We start from the raw sequence: 23,801 nt of genomic DNA, 5'->3' as shown, positions 1-23,801 counted from the left end.
AATATTTTTTATCTTATCTCCAATCAAAATTGCTCATTCTCTGGCCTTCAGCCACAACATTGTGGTTATATCCCAATTTATTACTTATTCAATTTGTGCATATAGAGTGAAGTAGACTTTTCATTAAAAATGTTGCTGTGTCACTGATATTCAGGCACATAATTGGTTCTCCTAGAACCTTACGTATTATATCAACATAGGAAGCCTACCCCAAAGAATTGTGAGAATTTAACAATTGTGTGTGTGTGTGTGTGTATGGTATTTGACCAATGGCTGGCTGTGAAGAACTGTCTGCTGCATTGACTTTTGAATTGACTCTTTCCACCAATGCCTTTCACACACAAACAACTGTGGATCCAACAAGAGGAAATCCTTCTAATTTCTAAGACTTCAAAAGAGTTCCATAATCACAGAAGAATCAATGCCAGCTCTTTTGCTGTCCTTATTAATCTCTGATTTCAAGAAACTTCTAAAATTGATGCCCTTATATACCTGGTTTTAGACAGCATTCTTTCCATAATTTGAAACAGGCATCCAATCCAACCATTTCTGCAATAAATTTTACAGATTTAACAGCACATATCTGGAGAAAATCTTCTAGTCTTTTGATTCCAGAGTGAAGATTCTCTTTAATTTCTTTTTCAATAGAGAGAGAGACAAATTATTCCATCTCTCTTCCTCCTTTCTCTCTAGTTTAGCTAGTTGTCTCTTTTGAATTTCTTCAATAAGTTTTTCTGCATTTTTCTTCTAAAAATAGAAATAAAATTAAATAAACATAAAAGCAATTGTTTCCAGATTAATTTTTGTATTTGGAAGGAAATATTTAATATCTCAGACTAGCATTCAGAGCACTTAAGGATATCAAATTGGACCTTTGGTGTTGCAAAGAATTAAATGTAAATATCTTTTTTTATGCACAAAGATGGTAATTGGCTATTCCCTTTCTCTATCTTCTCAGCTGTTAATCCCTCAGCCCATTATACTAAAAGCCAGTGTTTTGGCAGTCCAAAATGTGCTGAGTCTAAGAAACACCCAACAAAGGTCCAATTAGGATAAGTATCTTTTATATGACCAGACCAACTGGTTCAATTACAAAAACTCCCTGGGGTGTGACACATTGCACTGTATAGAAATCAAATACAACTCTTGTGCAGTGGTAGCCAAGAGAACAGGATATGATGAAAGCAGTTATGAATAGACAAAAATCAGATCTAAAATTGCAATAGCTGGAATACTGCTTGCAATGGGAAATGCCACCATGGCCATTCTCTGGCTAACTCTCTTGTGCAGTTCTAGGGCTCATCTTTACTTAGCCCAGGCTTCCACCCCCAGTATGGAAATACAAGCCATCTAAGAACATCTGAGCACTAGCACATGATACGAGCTCCCTCCCGAGGGGAGTGCACACCCTATGCAAGAGGAGAAAGTATGCTTACAGAGTACGGTCTACAGGATAACAGCCCGACGACTGCACTTCTTTAAGCACCAAAATGAGCACTAAGAAAGTCTTTTTAGCAAATACAGAGGGGGCTTCAAAAATGCACCAAAATGTATATTATTTTAAAAAATGCTTGGATTTCAAAATTTTTGCACTGAAATAGTTATCTAATTTTATTTGAACATAAACTTTTCAATATCTATTAATTTAAACTTTATTTGAAAGGCAGAAAGATAGACAGATGAAGAGAGATCTCCCATCTGCTGGTCCACTCCCCAAATGCCCACAACAGTCAAGGCTGGGCTGGGCTGGGGTCTTCTATTTGAGGGGCATGGACCCCAGTGTTTGAGTCGTCACCTGCTGCCTCCCAGGGTGTGTGCTATCAGGAAGCTGGATGAGGAGCAGAGCAGCCAGAACTTGAACCAAGCACTCCAATACGGGATGCAGGCATCCCAAGCAGCAACTTAAGTACTGTGCCAAAGGTCCACTCTCTCACGAACTTTCTGAAATACCCTCATCATGGGTTTTAGCAGTCAATAAGCAAAATAATAACAACAATGGCAAGTAGTAAAGGATATCAAACAGAAAGTCACAGGGGAAGAAACACAAATAGACTAATACTCATATCACTGGTATTTGAATTTGCAATCAAAATCCCTTGTGGAGATGATGTTAAACAAAAAAGCAAGCACACTCACAGAAAGATACTGGGTATCTCTGTGGTTGAACAGAAAAGAGTGCTAGGGTTATAACAGTAAAATAATACACACATATTAAAGATTAAAAAGGAAACATAGAAAAATAAACATGGACTATTATGCAAATATTAAAGGGAAAGTTTAGTTTTCACTCATTGCAATAAAACGTTTTAGAAAGCACACTGTTTAATGGGAAAAAAGTATAAAGCCTTATATAAACTGTAAAGCTGTGCATGTTAGTAAGTGGGTATAGACTGGAAGTATGTGGAAGGATGTTCACCAAAGTTAATAGGACCAGGTCTTTGAAGAAGGTAAAATGTTAGTTATTTTTCACACTTTAAGTACCTTTCTGAATAGTATGAATTTGCTGTGTGTGTGTGTGTGTGCTCGATTTTTCTATTAAAGTTGCTTAAAATTTGGGAAATAACATACTATTGTGAATTTATTGTATATTTAATGATATAGAAAGAAGTCAGCTATACTATTAGTAGATATGGAATACATATAGAAAAAATAACAGGCAATATAGGACTGCACAGGTGTATGCCAAAATATTCATACAGCTCTTGTGGGATGTGAGAATATGGATGTTTCTTTTCTTTTCTTTTCCTTACTTGTTTCTCTATATTCCAACAAAGAAATAACTAAACAAATCATCACATTGCCATATTATGGAAGAGTATCCATCCACAAAATTATGTTTCAAAAGATGTTTAATAACACTGGAGAGAAGTGTGACTGAGGGAATTCACTAAAACATTATCAGTGCTCAATTCTGTGACGGTCCCATTAGGATTTTGTTTTCTTTGTTACACTTCCCTTCATTTTCCCAGTGTTATAATTCATGGTTAGTACTTGGGAGTATTTTTTAAAACAATTTTTTTTCTCCAATAACATGAGATTACCAGTGTTGTCATGCTGAGTAAAGTTAACGCAGGTCTCACAGGGTGGGAGTAGAGTCTCAAGACCCCCAGAGCAATGAGTTCCACTAGCCCAAGAACGCACCTGATGTTGTCTTTTCTTCTGACTGGAAGAATTTGCTGGAGATGGCAGCGAGCCCGCTCTTGTAATCCTTACTGATCTGTTACTTCCTACCAAAGATCTTCCAAACACATGATAAAAATGATACAGTTTCTGTGTATCTCTTCTTTCTTTGGCATCTTTGGATTTAGCTGAGGGAAATAAAGTTATTAAAATATCATGACTCTACTGTTTATATATAAAGGTTGCATCCATAGAGCATTCATGAGAAAGGCTTTGACAAATTCCTTGAGAAACTCATAATATTCTAATTAGAAGCTATTACTATTATATATTATAGAGATCTATATCTATTATATATTATAGAGATTGAGATGTGGAAATGTAAAGTAAAATTATTGAACCATATTTAAATATCATGAGATGATCCAAATTAACATCTGTTATTGGGGCTGGCATTGTGACTCAGAGAGTTAATCCACTGCTTGTAACACCAGCATCCCATATGAGCACCCATGCAAGTTCTGGCAGTTCCACTTCTGATCTAGCTTCCTGCTAATACACCTGGGAAGGCAGCTGAAGACAGTCCAAGTACTTGGGCCCCTGCTACCCATGTGGGAGATCCTGGTGGAGTTGCAGGCTCCTGGCTTTGGCCTGCCCCAGCCCAGCAGTTGTGGCCATTCACAGAAAAAACCAGCAGATGGAAGATCTCTCTCTCTCTCTCTCTCTCTCTCTCTCTCTCTCCCCCTCTCTGTAACTCTGCTTTCAAATAAATAAAACACATCTTTTTAAAAATCACATCGGTTATTTACTTATTCATTTTATTACAACTACTAAGCATTATGGGTGCATCCCATAGAGTAAGTTGAGGGTGACATATGACCTGCTCATCCTACAGCGCATCAAAGCCACAAAACACCTGCTCTTGGACATGGTTGCTATCTCTGGACACAGGATCAAAAACGAAGCACATGAGCACTGCATGAACTTGGAAACAGAGTTTCTGAAAACTATACCCAAATTTGGCCAGAAACATTTGGCTACAACCACTCAGACAGATTCTTGTTCTAGGAGAGAATGGACTCTGGAAACAAGATGTCACCAGTTCCCAGACCACTCTAAGCCTGCGGCAGCACTGAACTCAAAGGCGTTTATAGCTGGCAACACCCATGGCCTCAAGGTGAGTGTCAGCAACTCACCCATCCACACCTACTACATACACCACGTCCTGAAGAAAATCAGAGGCCTGAGCAGGTGTTCTCGCCAGCTTTTATCATTAGAACAAAATCCCTGAGAAAACTAACTTCAGGGGGCCAGTGCTGTGTCGCAGTGGGTAAAGCCTCTGCCTGCAGGGCCGGCATCCCATATGGGCACCGGTTCGAGTCCCAGATGTTCCACTTTTGATCCGGCTCTCTGCTACGGCCTGGGAAAGCAGCAGAAAATGGCTCAAGTCCTCGGGCCTCTGCACCCACGTGGGAGACCTGGAAGAAGCTCCTGGCTCCTGGCTTCAGATAGGTGCTGCTCCGGCCGTTGCAGCCAATTGGGGAGTGAACCAGCGGATGGAAGACCCTCTCTCTCTCTCTGTGTGTGTGTGTAACTCTGCCTTTAAAATAAATAAATAAACCTTTAAAAAGAAAACTAACTGCAGGAAGAAAAAAGGTTTACTCTGCATCAAGCCCAGCATTGGGCAGCCCCATGGTTCAGGCCGTGCTGAGGGTCAAGGCAGGGCACAGAGTTCAGGCGGAGGAAGGGTTGCACAGCAGCTGAGCCAGGAAGCTACAGAGCAACGGGGGTCCAACTGGGCTCCAACAACCAAGCCCCGCTGAGAACCCCCTTCGGAAGGCAGCCCCACGCCCTCAACATCATCACTGCACTAAGCTGGCACGTCTAGTTCAAACCACAGCTCCACTCTCACGTCAACTTCCCCGACTGCTCTGAGGCCGTTCCCGGGACTGCTCCGCGAGAACTGAACGGAAGATGCCAGAAGCCAAGAACACAGTTCAAGATGCTCAAGGCCCCGACGGGCCACCCACCCACAGAGCGCACGACGAAGGTGGAAGCAAAAATCCTTCCCCTTAAACACGTCAACCTGAGCGCCGGGCTCACCGGGCCAGACGTTTAAGCAGCCTCCCCTTGTTCTTCGGTTCTGGGAAAGACGAAACCCCTACCTCCTCAGGATCCCGACTTGTCTGACGTCACTGGGACTCTCGGGCCGCTTCGGTCACCAGCCCTTGCCACTTTCGGTCACAGCCCTTCCCACTTCCGGTCACAGCCCTTCTCACTTCCGGTCACAGCCCTTCTCACTTCCGGTCACAGCCCTTCCCACTTCCGGCAGGACTCTCCGCATGGTTCCAGTTTGGCTAGAGTCGTCCCCAGTCCTCCAGGCGGACACCTGGACACCTCCCTCCCTGCCTTTTGCTCCCAACTGTACCACTCCCTAGAATTTTCAGTAAGGACCTCTCTCATGGCTGCTCTCATCCCGCCTCTCCCTCTGCCCTAGGAGTGCTACAAGAGCAAGTCCAGAGCCCAGCACAGAGCCAAGAACAGGGACAGGGCACGCCTGAATTCAGACACTGAATAAATCCAGATTGGCAACACCAGTCAGGCTGCTAGTGTCCACGCCCTAGTCTTTTTTTCTGTATATATCTGTGTATACATACCTCTATCCATTTTCCTCACCAGTTTGAAATCCAAGAAGACAAGTCTACAAACTATATTGGTCCATGATGCCTTACCACCCAAAATAATTCTTTGGTGATTTAAATATTTTTTATTAATGAATACAATTATGAACCCTTGTTTTATAACAAGTAATAGATACAATTATTAACTTTGGCAATTACAACACTATGTGCCTGATTAATATAAACACCAGGTCCTGTGAAACAATACAGTGGGGATTTTTATGCAAACCAGCAAAGAACAAAAGGAATTTCAATAATAACATATGAAGTAACTTGTAACAATCTAAGAAAATTAGAAAGCTAGACACAATGACTTGGCTGCACACAATGACTTTTTTCCCCTCAATGGATTTATGAGAATTTTTCATCCTACAAAAACTAGCTTTTTCCCATTTCTGTACCTGGAAAATAGCTCTTGGCAGTAAATAACTTTGCTTTTTTACTAATTTATATTCCCTACACAATATGATGACTGCTCCAGTTCATAATTAGTCCTTGAAAGAATACATGTAGTAAGTTATTGAAAATACCTGGAAATAATAATTATCATTTTATTTCTCAGAATGTCATTTTCATATCTACTTAACTCTTATTTTATTAAAAGAAAGCTGAAATGATCAGGGTTCAGGTAGTGCCCTTTTTATTCTGAATTACATTATTATTTACCTTGATTTGCTGAAATATGGGCTATTTCTATAATTTTAAGCAAATATTTTTACCAAATCGAATCTTAACCAATGATAATACAGAAGCCAGATAGTAGAAAAGTGGTATTAAATGATGAGGGTAGAATTTGTCTCTTAAGTGATAGCTCACCAATATATTTCTTGTAGAACTCTGTTCACATTTGTGCAGAGATATTTATGTGCAAATCATACCTTCTGTTCAAGATATTTGTCTTTCTACCTCATATACTTTGGATAACTCATACAGGTCACCATCTTTAACACAATGCTAAGTCCTATCAGATATTCAATAATTTTGAATAGATTTTATATAAAACCAAAGGTAGTTATAGGTGAGAAAACACTTATTGACAAACAGACTTTGTGGATGGACTAAATAGCTTATATACTATTAGACAAAATATCTAGTATTAGCAGGGGATTATTATGAAGCTCAGGATTCAAGTCATTCAAATCTAAGGGAGTAGGGAGGTTAAGTAATAAACTAACGAGGTCAAGGTTAGTAGAGGTTACTGCTTTATCGCTTCTCGGCCTTTTGGCTAAGATCAAGTGTAGTATCTGTTCTTATCAGTTTAATAGAGGTTACTACTTTATTAGGCTCTAGGCTTCTGAAACCTGAAGACAATGTACTTTCTCCCTTCTATTCTCACATCATGGTGTCATGGACAAAATGGATATTCATGGCAAAGAAGAAGGACATGAAGGAAAGAAGGAATATTATATTAGCAATCACTTCCCATTCCCTCTTACCCCTATCTCAGACAGCATGAATCTGTTTTCTAATTCTGAATTTGTCTAGCCTGAACATTTCATGTAAATGGAATTCTATGGCATGTGGTCTTTTGTGGTTGGCTTCTTTTATTAAACATAATGCTTTCAAAGTTCATACTAGCTGTAAATATATAAAACAGTACCTAATAATCACAAGGTTTATCCAAGGAAAAAAAGTTTAGTTTAGCCCTTGAAAATTAATAGTTATATTTCAGCATTTTCAAAGAGTAAAGCACAAAAAAATACATCTGATTATCTAGATACATAGAAAGCTTTGAAGAAAGTTCAGCAGCAATTCTTAATTAAAAACATGAACAGCAACAGCAATACCATGAATCTCCCTACCAGTAAAGGCACCTAAGGAAACTTGCGTCTTGCATCTATATTGATTCCATATTTTTTGTTGCAGCAAATTGAGGTGCTATCAACAAGGAAGTGCAAATGGATAAAAAGAGATATTTAAATAAATATGCCTGGGGCCGACACTGTGGTGTAGTGGGTAAAGCAGCCGCCTACAGTGCTGGCATCCCATGTGGGTGCGGGTTCGAGACCCAGCTGCTCCAGTTCCAATCCAGCTCTCTGCTATGGCCTGGGAAAGCAGTAGAGGATGGCCCAGGTCGTTGGGCCCTGCACCCACATGGGAGACCCAGAGGAAGCTCCTGGCTTCAGGCTTCAGATCAGCGCAGCTCTGGCCATTGTAGCCACCTGGGGAGTAAACCAGTGGATGGAAGACCTCTCTCTCTCTCTCTCTCCCTCTCTCTCTCTTCCTCTCCTGCTTTCTGTGTGTAACTCTTTCAAATAAATAAATATTTAAAAAATAATTAAATAAATATGCCTGAAATTGTATAAAAATGATGAAAGACATGATCGCATTGATGCAAATATCTAAAAAAATTCTAAACTGGGTAAATAGAGAAAAAGCACTGCTAGGTATATGGCACTAGAACTGTAGAAATTTATTTTAAAAATAGCAGTCTAAGAAAAAGACATTATCTTGAAAAGAATAATGAGACTAACAGAAGGTAATAGAAAATGTAACAGTATCTACACAATGCCATAAGAACAGAAAAAAAAAAAACTGTTTCCCCAGGATTCTAAACCTGGTAATAATTTTAAAATATAAAATGAAATAAAGTTTTCAGACAAATAAGACTAAGAGAATATATCACATGAGAAATCTTGCAAAGTTCTGCGGGAGGGAAAGGATTTCACAAAAAAAAAAAACTCAGAAATACAAGATCCAAATTACTTTATCCTTGACTTTGCCTAATCTTACTCAAATGTGATTCAACTGATATAGAAATTAAGGGATTTGGGGTCGGCGCCGAGGCTCTATAGGCTAATCCTCCACCTGCGGTGCCGGCACACCGGGTTCTAGTCCCAGTCGGGGCACCGGATTCTGTCCCGGTTGCCCCTCTTCCAGTCCAGCTCTCTGCTGTGGCTCAGGAGTGCAGTGGAGGATGGCCCAAGTGCTTGGGCCCTGCACCCGCATGGGAGACCAGGAGAAACACCTGGCTCCTGGCTTCGGTTCAGCGCAGTGCGCTGGCCGCGGCGGCCATTGGAGGGTGAACCAACGGAAAAGGAAGACCTTTCTCTCTCTCTCTCTCACTGTCCACTCTGCCTGTCAAAAAATAAATTAATTAATTAAAAAAAGAAATTAAGGGATTTTGATTATATATCTAGCAAATTAGTTCTCTTGAAAAGAATACCTCATAATAAAATAGAATTACTTGGAGGTGAATACAGATATTTGGGAACTATTGTTCACGAGCTGTAGTTGGTTAACAGAGGAGCTCCAGCAGCTCCGAGGTTAGGCGCAGACTAACTTGCTGAAGGGCCCTCTCTCGACAGGACTGCCTATTCTGATGCTCACTTTGCAGCTGTATGGTGTGGTGAGATGATGCACATCAAAGAGGTTGGGTGAAAACTGAAAGTACGGTGATGGCTCAGTAAGCAATGTAAAATTGTTTCCTTGTATGGTTACTATGGTTCAATTAATGATATATAATAAAGAAATAAGTGTACCTAGGAAATGCAAGCAGAAGGGATATTACTGATTCCAGTGACACAACCGATGGGCTTTCTCACGGACTGCTCTCGCCATCCGCATTTTCTAGCTCTTTCCTGTGCACAGGGGTTCACAGACTCTTGACCTCCCTGCAGCAACTGAGAGATTTAGTGTTGCAAGTCCTGTCTGGCAGATCTATTTCTGACATCATTTTCTTTTTCAGAACCTCTTTTGGCTTCTGGCCTTGAAGAGGTTTGAATGTCCTGACAGATGAATGAAGCAATTTCAGCATTTTTCAGTCTGAGTTTTTGATGCCCTCACAAAAGGAGATAAAATGCCTTCTGGCAGAATATCCCCGTGAAAGGCACATCAGGCCACATCTTTCAGAAAGGGACACAGGACACAGGCAGGGGACATCAGAGATAAACTGTTTTGTTACTTTTCACCAAAAAATGACTAGCCTTTACACAAGCAGAAATTCAAACACAAAATCTGGTAATCAAAATACCATTTTTCTTGGATCCAAAGAAAATCAAAAGGAAGAGTGAAGGATTAATGATGAGGGAGAAATCAAATATTATGTTGGCGGAACATGACAACTGCTCATTCCTTCATATATACGTCTCTGTATGTAGTACTGTAAGTTGACCTGAAGAATGTCAATTATATTTTCTTACTTTTAGCATTAAAAAAACAGAAATGTTACCAAGGAGCTGTTAGTAAAATTACACATGTGTCCCATATAGGAATGCCTGGGTTTGGTGCCCATCTGAGGCTTCTGAATTCAGCTTCAGTAATGGCCCAAGGTAATTGACTTCTTGCTACCCATGTAGGAGACCTGCATTGATTTCTTAGCTTCAAGCAACAGCTTCAGCCCAGTTCTGAATGTTTTGGGCACTTGGGGAGTGACCCAGTAGATGGGAGATTCTCTTTCTCTCTCTTCTCTCTCTTTCTTTTTCCTTCTCAAATAAATAATTTAACAAAATAGATGTTAATTCTCAATGTTTTCCTAATTTTTTAAAGATTTGTTTATTTATTTGAAAGACAGAATGACAGAGAGATGGGGACAGAGAGAGAGCAAGCAAACGAGCTTCCATTTATTGGTTCAATCTCCAATTGTCCACGGCAGCTAGGGGTGGGCTAGGCTGAAGGCAACAGTCTGGAACTCCATCCAGGTCTCCCACATGAGTGCCAGGGGTCCAAGTACTTGGACCATCTTTCACTGTTTTCCCAGGTTCATTAGCAGGTAGCTGAATCAGAAGTGGAGCAGCTGGGACTTGAACAAGCACTCATATCTGATGCAGGCATTGCAGGCAGTGGCTTAGCCTTTTGCACCAGGTTACTGGCCCCTGTTTTCCTAAGTTTCTCATTGAAATTAGAATGTGGAGAAAAAGGTACCCTTGTTCACTGTTAGTTGGGATGTAAACTTGTGTAACCATTATAAAATACAGTATAAAGATTTCTCAGAAATCTGAAAACAGATATATCATGTGACCAAGCCATCCCACTCCTAGGATGAGATGAAATCAGCATTTGAAGAGTTGTTTGTACTCCGTGGTTTTGGGAGTTCAATTCACAATAGCTGAGAAGTGGAATCAACCCAGATATCCATCAAGAGATCACTAGAGAAAGAGAATGTATATATACACTAGCGAGTACTACTCAGCCATACGGAAGCAATGAAATCCTGTCTTTTGTAACAAAATGGATGCAACTGGAAACGATTATGCTTAGTGAAATAAGCCAGGCCCCAAAAGACAAATACAGATCTTTCTATGATATGTTGTAGGTTAATATAGAACTCAAAAGACAAACAGAACCCAAAAGACAAATACAGATTTTAAATGATAGGTTGAAGGTTAATATAGAACTCAAAAACTGTATAAGAATGAAACTGACATCTTACGGTTTGATTATTGATTACAGCCCTTGTCTATAATCCTGTGCGACAGTGGTCTATTTTGTACTTGTTGAGCATTATGTTTACTGGTGTATTAGGCCTGTGATTATGAAGTAAATTGAAATTATGTTATTGTGAAAGCTCAAGGAAAATAAAAGAAAGGAAGGAAATTGAGGGAGGGGAAGGAGGAGGGAAGTTTGATTATCTTCTTCAAATTATATCTGTAATATACAAGAAATCAATTCTGTTTATATTAATAATGTTTTCAAAAAGTAAATAAAAGAAATTAAAATGTTGCAGAAGATCTAGAGCAACATTGTGGCACAGTGGGTTAAGGCAATGCTAATAACACTGACACTCCACTTAAGAACACCAGCTTGAGTTCTGGCTGCTTGGATTCCAATCCAGCTCCCTGGTAATGCCCCTGGGAAAGTAACAAAAGATGACCCAAGTGGCTGGGCCTCTGCACCCATGTGGGAGATCGCAATGAAGTCCCTGGCTCCTTGTGACGGCCTGACCCAGCTCTGAGCATTGCTGCCATTTGGGAAATAAACCAGAAAATGGAAGATTTCTCTCTTTGCCCCTCCACCTTTCAAATAAATACATAAATCTGCAAGAAATATTTTTTTAAATGTTGCAGAAAACTAACCTGCTTCCATCAGCTTACACAGAATGAATGGTCCTGTTAGATTATTCAGTATTCTTAATACACTACCACTACCAGGCTCTGGAAAGAAAACAGTGAATAAAATCTGAATATTTTACTCAAGGAGCACTTCAGGGTCAAGGATGTATTATATACCAATGGTGATAGTACCACTGAAAGATAAAGTCAGCTAAGAAGCAATGTAAGAGGATCAAGAGTGTGAGTTTTGTTGTCAGACAAAATTATCTTGGATTCCAAGCTCTGCCACTAATTTGCTCAGTTATTTTACAATTATGAAAAAATATATTATTGTCCACTACATGGAACTCTACTAATGATTTTGGAAAACTTTTATGCAATTTCTCATAAGGAATCAGCTCCAATAAAGAGGAATAGCAATAGAATAGTGGATGTCTATTCTCCACCGTTCTGATGCTGAGTATCAGGTGCCACAGACCTGTGTACCTCTGTCATTCATATACACAATGTTCCTTTTACAAAAGATAGGTTTTTAAAAGACTTTTATTTTATTTATTTGAAAAGCAAAGTTACAGTTTGAGAGAAGGAGAGAAAGAGAGAGAGGGAGAGAGAGGGGGGGGGGAAGAAAGAGAGATTTTCCATCCTCTGGGGTTAATTAATAGATGTGATATCATTGTCTGTCTCTCTGCCTTTCAAATAGATTAAATAAATTAAAAAAAGTTTTTCCCATTGTAATTTTAGTATTTCATATTTTTATAAAATTTTGAGAAAATGTGTGTTTCAAAGATTAATATATTGAGTTCTGGCATATATAAATATTTGCTCAATAACAATTATGTTTCTAAGAGTAAGGAGACAAAAATTTGACTCCACATAATTTGGTATGCTTGATGAAAAAATAGGCTAATTTGTGTTTCTCAAAATTTTAGATATATTTCAATTGTTTTTATTTTGCCTTTGAACTGAGTTCCCAAGGAAAATGAATGAATAGATACAAGAACAAAAATACAAACATAGAAATGTGTTTGTGAAATACGAGGATTGACACAAGGAAGTAACTGGAAAGAGAACAAAACCATGTTCCAATCTTTATTCAACATTATTCCTACCACAAAAGCACTGAGCTTTCTTTTAAAAATGCTTTATTGGCTCATTTTTATATATTTGAGAGAGGTAAAGAGAGAGAGAGAGAGAGAGAGAGAGAGAGAGAGAGAGAGAGAAAGTGAGAGAATGAGCTTCCATCTTCCATCTACTGGCTAACACCCTTCCCCACCTCCTCCCGGCCAAATGTCCTCAGTAACTGGGACTGAGCCAGGCCAAGGGCAGGAACCATTAATTCAACCCATGTCTCTCATGTGGGCAACAAAGACGCAACTACTAGCCCACCCCAGACCGTTCTGGGCTCACATAGGCAGAAAGCTGCCAACAGGAGCCTGAGATGGACTCCAGCCTATGCACTCCAATATGGAATATGAGCATCTCAAGTGATAATTCAACAACTAGGCCAAAATTCGCCCCAGCTCTGAGCTTAACCTGGTGCTGCAGATCTCAGTGAGTACATATCACACATAAATCACCATCACTGATTTTCCTCTTCAAAGAGCCTAGTCTGGGCCGAAGTAGATGGGAACCCTGAGTACTCATTTGAAGCAGAATAGCAAGTAGGATGACTAACTATATCGAATAGGAAATAGTGGGGATTCTTTCTCATTACAAATAGATTTGATTGATGAAATAAATCATTGCTTTGAACTTCATTTATCTACATAAAAATTGACCTACTTGTTTTCCTTTTCATAGGATTTTTGAATTCACATTGCTTTAGATGTTTGGCTTTGATATTGTAGAGACCCTGGAAGCTGGCATCTTTTGATTCGAGTCAGTTAAATTAAAGCAGACTAAATAGGGAGACCTATCTGGTTATGTTTAAGTCTGTTAGAGTCATTACTTACTAATTTCTGAAATAATCTAAAAACCTAAATAATGTAACAGTGCTCCCCTAAGGGGCCAATGTGTTCTTTCACAAAATCCTTACCATATTTATGTAGATTTCCTTCCCAAAGCAAAAAGTTTAATACTTTAACATGATAATTCTGTGTAACAATTCTTTACTTCCCTGTAATTGATTAGTATAGAGGTGATTTCCAGAGCTGCCAGTTAGAGCAGCTGGTGGTGAGGTCTGGAAAGAAGAGCACCCTTGGTCTGGCAGGATGGGGATGGGTGGGTAAGTGCAAGGTGGAGGAGGGTTTCTGTAGAGAATGCAATGCACATCCCAAACAATAGGACTGGTAGAAATAAAGACCCAGGGTCAGTGGTCTGAGTAGCTGATTCCAGTTTACTGTAGTTAAATGGAAACCAAGATGAACCATATGCTCAGACAGAAAAAATTCAAGAAACTTTAAGGAAAAGCCAAAACAAGCAAAACATGTGATGGATGTTTTTATTACCTTATGTGAAGGACACAGTCATTTAATGACTGTCATGGGTGGAAAATCCTGGGGCACACACTGTCTATGGATAATGATACAGACAGAGGCTGTTCTGCAGGGTCGACTCTGATTCTTCCTGAGGAAGTAAGGTGGATTTTCTGGAAAGCATCGCAACTCAAGAAAAAAATTGCAGGAGTCAACAAATACTGAAATATATGGCTTTCACAATGCATATCTGTAAGATACATGAGACAATTATTTGGAGATATTTTACACACCCGCCTGATTATCTTTCCCACACAGCACCATGGCGGCTTTTCTCCATCTATAGATAAAATCAATGTACTGGATCACTCTTGTATAAAGCCCTGAGTTATTTACTTGAATATCTACAAAATGGCCCAATGGGGGATTTGTTTTTTGGTTTTTTTTTTTTAATTTTTTTTTTTTTATTTTTTGACAGGCAGAGTGGACAGTGAGAGAGAGACAGAGAGAGAGAGAAAGAAAGGTCTTCCTTTTGCCGTTGGTTCACCCTCCAATGTCCGCCGCGGTTGGTGCGCTGCGACCAGCGCACCGTGCTGATCTGATGGCAGGAGCCAGGTGCTTATCCTGGTCTCCAATGGGGTGCAGGGCCCAAGCACTTGGGCCATCCTCCACTGCACTCCCGGGCCACAGCAGAGAGCTGGCCTGGAAGGGGGGCAACCGGGACAGGATCGGTGCCCCGACTGGGACTAGAACCTGGTGTGCCGGCGCCGCAAGGCAGAGGATTAGCCTAGTGAGCCGTGGCACCGGCTCCAATGGGGGATTTGTAATGGCCAAATCTAGGTGTTATTTCTCTTTCTGGTGTTGGCTAAAACATAAGCACAGAAAAGATCTTTTCAAAATATTTAATCATTCAAATTATCTCACACTGATTTTTCAAGCTCACCAAAACTAATAACAGATGTATAGTCAACTCCCATGATCTAGGGGAGATACACTCTGCAAGCCCCAGGGATGCCAGAAACCGAATAGTGTCATACTCTACACATACCATGCATTTTTCCTGTGCTTCCCCATAATAAACCAGAATTGTGCGATTTTCCACTTAATACTTTTGGACCATGATTTGATACAAGTAACTGAAATCACAGAAAGTCAAGCCATGGATAAGAAGGACTACTTGTGTGATGGCGGCAATGTGTTTTAACTATTTCCCATGCATCCTACTACTATTATCATATCTGGGACCAGAGTGTTATCACAGAGCTAGGTAACATGATGATCTATAATTTCCTTAATTTTGATGAAGGATCCAATATACATGGAGAGTTTTATGAAAATCCATGCATCCTAGGCTCCTTCCTACATGTAGCTGATGGGAACAGCCTTTGTGGAGATATAAATGTCCCTGAAGATACTTACTAAAAACAACTATGTTCTATAAAAAATGGTGTCTCCATTGGCACTAAATTGGCACCATGGACCAACTTGGACTGTATTGATGCTTGGAATTTTATAAGCCTGAAGATTCAATGTGAGACCACATTGTGTCACAGATTAGTCAGTTTGATGTTTTATAATCACTTTTCTTCCCTGATGTTCAAAAAGAGCAGCTAACTAATGTGTTCACTTCCAATGGTGCTGCTTGGAATGTTAATGCAAGTGTTTAATGTTATCAGCGTAAAGTCGAATTTTATTTTTATGACAGCATGTGTGTCAAGACAGTATTTGTATGTGTCTTAAACAAATCTGCAACTAAAAGGTGGGTGTTTAAATCTAACATAAGGAAGAACTGTGAAATTTTGGATCTAAAATATGTCTATTAAAAGATAATTGACTAAAAAGAAATTTAAATTTTTAGAGCACTTGCAAAGGCAATTATAATGTTCTCCAGAGGACAGATTATTATGCCTGATACTTTATTTTCAATTCAGTTCAAGTAAGCTAAACAATTTGGTGAACTATTTTTCAAATAGGGTTTGAAGCAAAGTGGGTAATAAATAAGTGTGCATTACTCGCTCTCTCTTAGGTACAGGTCAGTGTACTGGTGGATTCAGGCAGGGCAAACATTGCTAACGCAATTTCTTCTCTTAAGAATCTTACAAGCTGATAGGGATCTATAACATCACACCACACTATACTGACTTTACTTAAGTGGTTTGAAATAGTGCATGATAATAAGAAGCATAAGTAGTTTGATGGGGACTCAATAAAGTGAGATATCAAATTTTAACCAATAAATCAGAAAAGACATTATGAAAAAGCAGGGATTTATGATGTGTATTAAGGATGGGTGGACTTGTGTAGACATAGGATTTGGTTGGAGGGGCATCCCAATACTGGGAAAGCATATAACCGAATAATTAATGTGGCACATTTTGGAGCATGTTCAACGAACACTAAATGTTTGACATTGCAAAGTGGCACATGAGAAAAAAATAAGCTAATATGGAATCAATGAACACTAGGTAAATGAAAATAAACACCGCCATATTAAAGAAGATTCAAAAGCAACAATAAATATTAGGTTTATTTTAAATGTCTACATTAAGTAGAAATATATAATAATTTTATTTCCTAAAATATTGTTATAAATATTATTCACTCTACTTTTGAAAATTTGATGGATTTACTAATACATCCTAATTTACATTGCTAAACCAATGTTAAATTAAAAGTAGATCTCATCTACACAATTCAGTGCTTGTCAATTATAAACTCAGTAATCTTTTAATTAACTTGTGATTTAAAATATAAATCAAAAAACATTTACTGATGGCCTTCCATGTGTCAGACTGGAATAATTCATGGAGTGACACTGGCAACAAGAAGAAATCCTGCTACATTTTAGGAGCTTGCTGGAAGAGCAGCTACAGTGCTTGAGATCCCCCTTTCCTGTTTATGCATTTGTCTTTCTTTTATCTTAGGCTAAGATACCTGAAATTCAAAATTCAAATTCAAATAAAGTTGGAGATGAAATAGGAGATATTGCAACTGACACCTCAGAAATACACATGACCATAAGAAACTACTATGAAAAAAGTATATGCTAATATATTAGAAAAACTTGAAGAAATGGATAAATTCCTGGAATCGTCTAACCCACCAAGATTAAATCAAGAAGATATAGTCAATCTAAGCAGGGATTGAAGCAGTAATCCGAAGTCTTCCATCAAAGAAAAGCCCAAGACCGGATGTCTTTACTACTGAATTCTGCAAACAACAGAAGAGGAATTAAATGCAATGCTCTTCAAACTATTCCAAAATATTGAAAAGGGTGGAATTCAGCTAAACTCCTTTTATGAAACCAGCATTGCTTTGATACCAAAGTGAAAGACATCACACACACACACACACACAACTACAGATGCATGTCCCTAATGAACATAGATGCAAAGATTCTCAACAAAATACTAAAAAATTGAATCCAAAACCACATAAAAAGATCATACTTCACTATCAAGTGGAATTCATCCCAGAAATGCAAGGGTGGTTCAACATTCACAAATCAATAAACATCAAAAATCACACCTGTAGAATGAAGAACAAAAACCATATGGCCATCTCAATAGATGCAGAAAAAGTAATTGCTAGGATTCAGCACCCTTTCATGATAAAAAACCATCCACAAATTCGGTACAGAAGGAACATGCCTCAAAATTATAAAGGGTATATATCACAAACCAACAGCTAAGATCATTATGAATGGGAAAAAATAAAGCATTTCCCTTCAGATCTGAAGCATACAAGGATGTCCACTTTTGTCATTCTTATTCAATGTAGTACTGGAAGTCTTAGCAAGAGCAATTAGAGAGGAAAAATAAATAAATGGCATAAAACCTGGAAAAGAGGAAGCTAAATTATCCACATTTGCAGATGACTCGATGTTGTACATGGAAAAACTTAAAAACTCCACCAAAAGGCTGTTGGAATTGATAAACCAATTAGTAAAGTTGCAGGTTACAAAATAAATATACAATAAATAGTAGCTTTTTATATGCTAATGATCACAGAAAGAGAAATGAAGATAGAAGTCCCATTCACAATAGTGAAAAAATAAAATATTTAGGAATACATTTAACAAAAGAAGTGAAAGATCTCAGGGCCGGCGCTGTGGCGCTGTGAGTTAACACCCTGGCCTGAAGCGCCAGTATCCCATATGGGTGCTGGTTCGAGACCCGGCTGCTCCACTTTCAATCCAGCTCCCTGCTATGGCCTGGGAAAACAGTGGAAGATGGACCAAATCTTTGTGCCCCTGCACCTGTGTGGGAGACCCAGAAGAAGCTCCTGGCTCCTGGCTTGGGATTTGCACAGCTCCAGCCACTGCGGCCATCTGGGGAGTGAACCAGCAGATGGAAGACCTCTCTCTCTCTCTCTCTCTCTGCCTCTCCTCTCTCTGTGTAACTCTGACTTTCAAATAAAAATAAGTAAATCTTAAAAAAAAAAGAAGTGAAAGATCTCTACAGTGAAAATTATCAAACATTGGTGAAAGAAATCATCAAGGACAAAAAATGGAAAGATAATCCTTGCTTCAATATCTTAAAATGTCTATGCTCTCTAAAGCAATCTATATATTCAATGCAAACCCTATCAAAATAACAATGACATTCTTTAACTGGACTAAAAAAAGCGATCCTACAATTCATATGGGATCACAAGACCCAGGCTAGCCAACACTATCCTGAACAAGAAAAATCAAGCTGAAGACATCACAATACTTGACTTCAAACAAACTACAAAGCTATAGTAACTGAAATAGCATGATACTGGCATAAAAACCAATACATAGATCAATGGAAAAGAATAGAGAGCCCAGAAATTAATCCATGTATGTAGAGCCAACTGATGTTTGATAAAATGGCTCAGTCTCTTCAACAAATGCTGGCCAGGATGTGAAGAAAGGGGAAGATTTACACATTATTGGTGGGAATGTAAATTAGCACAGTCACTGTGGAAAACAGTGTGAAGATTTCTTAAAACACTATAAATATACCTGCAATATGACTCAGCAATCTCACTACTGGGTATATACCCAAAAGACTTGAACACAGTGTAGGAAAGAGATACCTGCACCACCATGTTTATGGCAGCACTGTGCACAATAGCCAAAATTTGGATGTCCATCATCAGATGAATGGATAAAGAAAATGTGGTATATATACACATTGGAATATTATCCAGCTATTAAAAAAGAATAAAATTCTACCATTTGCAGCAAAATAGATGCTACTGGAATTGAGTGAATTAAGCTGGAGCCAGAGAGACCCAGAAAGACAAATACCAAAAATTCTCTCTTATATGGGGGAGCTAAAATCTAAAAAAAGAAATGTCTGTGTGTATCAGTATTGCTGCAATATAGTTTTTTAAACTTTGTGTCATACCTTTGTCAAGCCAATGGTTAAGAATGCTGCACTACTACAGTTCTAATGATCTGTGATTACTTTAAAATGTACTGTATCGTCATTTCTCCATTCAATTACTATATACAGCCATTGTCTATATTCCCACTAAACTAGGGTCATTCGCATTTTACTTGTTTAATTTCTTATTCAGTGAAATATTAAACATTTTTACTATAATATAAATTTAAAATATGTTATCTCAAAAACCAAAACTAAAAGAAAGGGAGAATATAGAAGGGTTGAAGGAAAGAGGGATGGGGGGGGGAGGTAGGAAGGGAATATGCTTATATTCTTGGAACTGTATCTATAAATCCTATCTCCAGGATTAAGGGTCTTCCGCTTCCATCAGACTATTTGTCCCATCTAGACTTTTGCACTCCCCCAGAGGCCTAGCTGTGGCTTTGTGTGCATCTGTTGCACTCTCTGCTCACATGTTGAAGTTAGAGAAACACACATCACATATGACTGCCTGTTTTAGTCTGATGAACAAGCATTTTTATTTTTGTCCTATATCAGCATACTATTCAAAGACTTCATTCTAAATAAAACATTTGTTAACCACTGCATCCCTTATCCTCATTCAAACTGGAACACATTTCTCCTTTCCACTTCTCAGGATTCCAAATAGCATAGATCTTGCTACACTTTATAAATGTGTGCAACTTATGGTTCTCTCCCTCTACCGGCTTATACACTTGGAAAACTCAGGAATTTAGTTTCAGTAATCTCTGTTGCTCTGGAACATGGAAAAAAGATATTATTAAATAAATCCATCATTAATTAGGATAGAAATTATTATCGTCACAAAATACTTTTGCTTTTAATACTCCTAAAATTATTACATTTCCATTTATCCATTTTTCCTGATGATACTGAAGTGGTTGCTCACCTGTGAGTACCTGAATGCCACGTTCTGTCTTATATCTTGAAGCTGTGCGCCTTACATTTTACTGTTCTATATGCATAACTCAACATGATCCTTGACATGAAACTTTGCAGATTGTTGCTGCAAAGAAAATATTTGTTAATTATCTGTCCCTCAAACCTATGAGAAATTGTAGTCTAAAGCATGGAATGTACTTGCTAACTCTACTGTCACTGACAGGAAGAAGAAATTTCCAAACACATTCCAAACCAGAATTGAGTGATAAAGCTTCTGGATAATTTGGAACACTATGGACCACAATTTTTGTGAATTTACCTTGGAGACAATTCACATAGGATTATAAGAGATACTCTCTTTTTCTTTATAAGCCAATCTCTATGACTTCTTTGCTGTTTTCTTCTAGCCTATATATGTGTTTATATTTGAAGTTAACGCTCTGTATGTCAATGACATTTTGCCCTTGTTTATTAATGCATGTGGCATTGTATCTTGCAGCTGGAGGTAAAACAATCATCACAAACACTTATATAATAGGTGTGAAATTTCTCCCATACTGACACATGTACTTGACGATAGTTATGAATCCTGAAATGAAACTTGGCTTTAGGTATTTCATCTACAGTTTTCTTAAATATTTTTTTTCCTTTACTGACTCCATCTTGATATGCTATGATTCAAATAGGCTTGAAATTTTATCCTCTCTCAGTAAACGTCAGAAAAGGAAGGATGAATATTGTTTGTGTCTTCATGTTTTTGGAAGAAAATTATAAGACTACATTGAAATATTAATTCAGTCAGTAAACACTTGTGTTTTGGGCAACATGCTGAAAAGAGAAATCCAAGAAAAATATGGAGGGCCAGCATTGTAGTGCAGTAGGTTAATCCTCCATCCATATGGGCACTGGTTCTAATCCCACCTGCTCCTCTTCTGATCCAGCTCTCTGCTATTGTCTGGGGAAGCAGTAGAAGATGGCCTAAGCACTTGGGCCTCTGTACTCACGTGGTAGACCAAAAAAGAAGCTCCTGGCTCCTGCCTTTGTATTGGCCCAGCTCTGGCTGTTGCAGCCATTTAGGGAATGAACCAGCAAATGGAAGATCTTTCTCTGTCTCTCCCTCTCACTGTCTGTAACTCTACCTTTCAAATAAATAAATAAAATCTTAAAAAAAGAAGAAAAAGAAAAATATGGGGCCTAGTCCCCAGGTGCTCAGAATCTGTAGATAATCAGAAAATTTGAAAAAAAAATTATCCAATGCTGGTTAGGTCAAATGCTGGAGCAACTCCTCTGAATGAACTGACTTTCATCCCCACAACATACACAAAACCACTCAAACATGTTAAGTACATAGATATTCTCAAAGCAACATGAACTGCAAATGCATAGAGGCCTTAGGGCATGTGGAGATTTAATTCTTATTAAAGGAAGTGATTTTATGCTCAGGGACCATGTGTACAGGAGCTTGACATAGACTTGATGTGAGAATCCAGAAACCCAAACAGATCAGAAGATATTTACTCTCTGAACCATGGTTGGAGTGGAGCCAAGCCTAAGAGTAGAAATACAACACCTTCAACAAACCCAGAACTCTGAGACTGTGTTGCACATATGTCTCCCTCCCATACAGGAGCATCCAGCCAGAAAAAAAAATTGAAAGCGTTTCAAGATCAGTAAACTCTAAACAGTACTAGCAGGGCAAATAAGAACTGATCCATCTGCAGGTCTCTATACCATAGGTGGGGTGGGGCTCTCCTGCTGTGGATGAGTTCATGGCCAAAATGAAAACCAGAGTAGGCTGCAGCACAAAACCATGTCACAGAACATGCATGTCGCACGATAAATTCATAAACACAATAGTGCTGTTCCAAGGGTGGCTGAAATAATTGTAGTTTAATATATTATTCTATGTAAACTGCTGTCCATAATGCTATTTCAAAAATGTTCACCTTGACATATCTCTGGGAAGTTGCAGATCTTTAAGATCTACAAATAAGAAGCTTCCTTTAAATATGCATAGGAATTTATACATAGCAGGATATACAGTCTTTCAAAGAATCTATGGAACCATAGTTATCACAGCTACATTTTAGCCTACAAAGAAAAGAAAGTATCCATTGATCAACAAAAGTGTCTCTGATCAACAAATTCAGTGCAAAAAATTAAATTTCAGAAAAATCTTATTAAAGTACAAATTGAGATATAACAAACAAGTTTGAAAATGAGTCTTACAATTATTCTACAGGCTAAGGAACACATCTTAATGGAAATAACAAACTCTTAGAATACAATAACAATCAAAAATATCAAACAATCAGATCTGCAGTGGTAACTAGAGAAGCAAATTTAAGGTCTTCAGTTGGAAAATATGTAAAACTATGAATTAAGCACTAAGTTCAAGAATTCAGAAAAACAGTTCATAACTTTAAGAAAGTAAAATCCAAAATAAAAAGAGAAATAAAGATGGTAAAGGCAGAGCCAAGTGATTTAGAAAGCAGAGACCATCAGTATACTCAACCACTTGTTTTCTTGCAAAAGAAAAAAAAGCAATGAAAACCAAACTAAAACAAAAACCCCTTGGCAATGCTGAAAAAACTAATAATAAAAACAGAACTTAGGGAACCATTAAATAATATTATATACACTTATTTGGATATAACAGCAAATAGAATGGAGAACTAGATGAAGCTAAATGTGAAAAACTCATTAAAAATTTTATGAAAAAGCATAAAATATGCTAATGAAAGCAAAACAGGGATAGTGGATGTGCACTTTGTAGTTAAAATCAAGCTTCATCTCCAGCACACATACACATCTATGAGTACAGAATCACAAATGTTTTAGGGACAAGTTTGATCACATTTCTGAAGAAAAAGTACAGATTGTTATAAGGATTAGGAAAGGAAAAGAAAGAGGAATTCCAGGTGGGTATCCTACTAGTGAGTTAGGACTTCCTGACAAAGTTCCTCTGGTTGGTGCCTGTGAATGTCTCTCGGTCATCACAGCCATGGCCCGTGAGCTGGCCACCACCAACTGTTTCCCAAAGCACCGTGAAAGTGTCCTACCCAGTATCTCCACTCTCACTCTGTCTCTTGCAATCTATTTTCTCCAGAGCAGCAAGAGTAACTTAAAAGTCAATCAAGTCATGACACTTCTTTATTTGTAAGTTTCCAATGTCTTCCGATTCCATACATAATGAAATCCAAGCCTCTTTCCTTACCTTCAGGATTGCACATGATCTGCTCAGCCTCTTAGCATCTTGTTACTTTCTCACTGGATCACCCATTCTAGACCCATTGCTTTTTTTTTTCCTGTTCT

The 23,801-nt window shown here is 38.5% G+C and overlaps 1 protein-coding gene and 1 pseudogene across 1 annotated transcript in view; one reads left to right on the top strand and one right to left on the bottom strand.

Annotated features, from left to right (window-relative positions):
- LOC133765849 (probable ATP-dependent RNA helicase DDX60) overlaps positions 1–3,287 on the bottom strand; it is a 72,377-nt gene extending 69,090 nt beyond the window's left edge. Inside the window, exon 1 of the mRNA XM_062199405.1 lies at positions 3,142–3,287. The gene's annotated coding sequence lies outside the window, so the exon portion shown is untranslated. The remainder of the gene's footprint in view (positions 1–3,141) is intronic.
- A 3,719-nt stretch (positions 3,288–7,006) lies between these two features.
- Positions 7,007–7,122, top strand: LOC133766150 (U2 spliceosomal RNA; annotated as a pseudogene).
- Positions 7,123–23,801: the final 16,679 nt, after the last annotated feature.

This window comes from Lepus europaeus, chromosome 8, assembly GCF_033115175.1.
Source record: "Lepus europaeus isolate LE1 chromosome 8, mLepTim1.pri, whole genome shotgun sequence".
Taxonomy (NCBI): Eukaryota; Metazoa; Chordata; class Mammalia; order Lagomorpha; family Leporidae; genus Lepus; species Lepus europaeus.
This window is presented reverse-complemented; position numbering and strand designations above follow the sequence as displayed.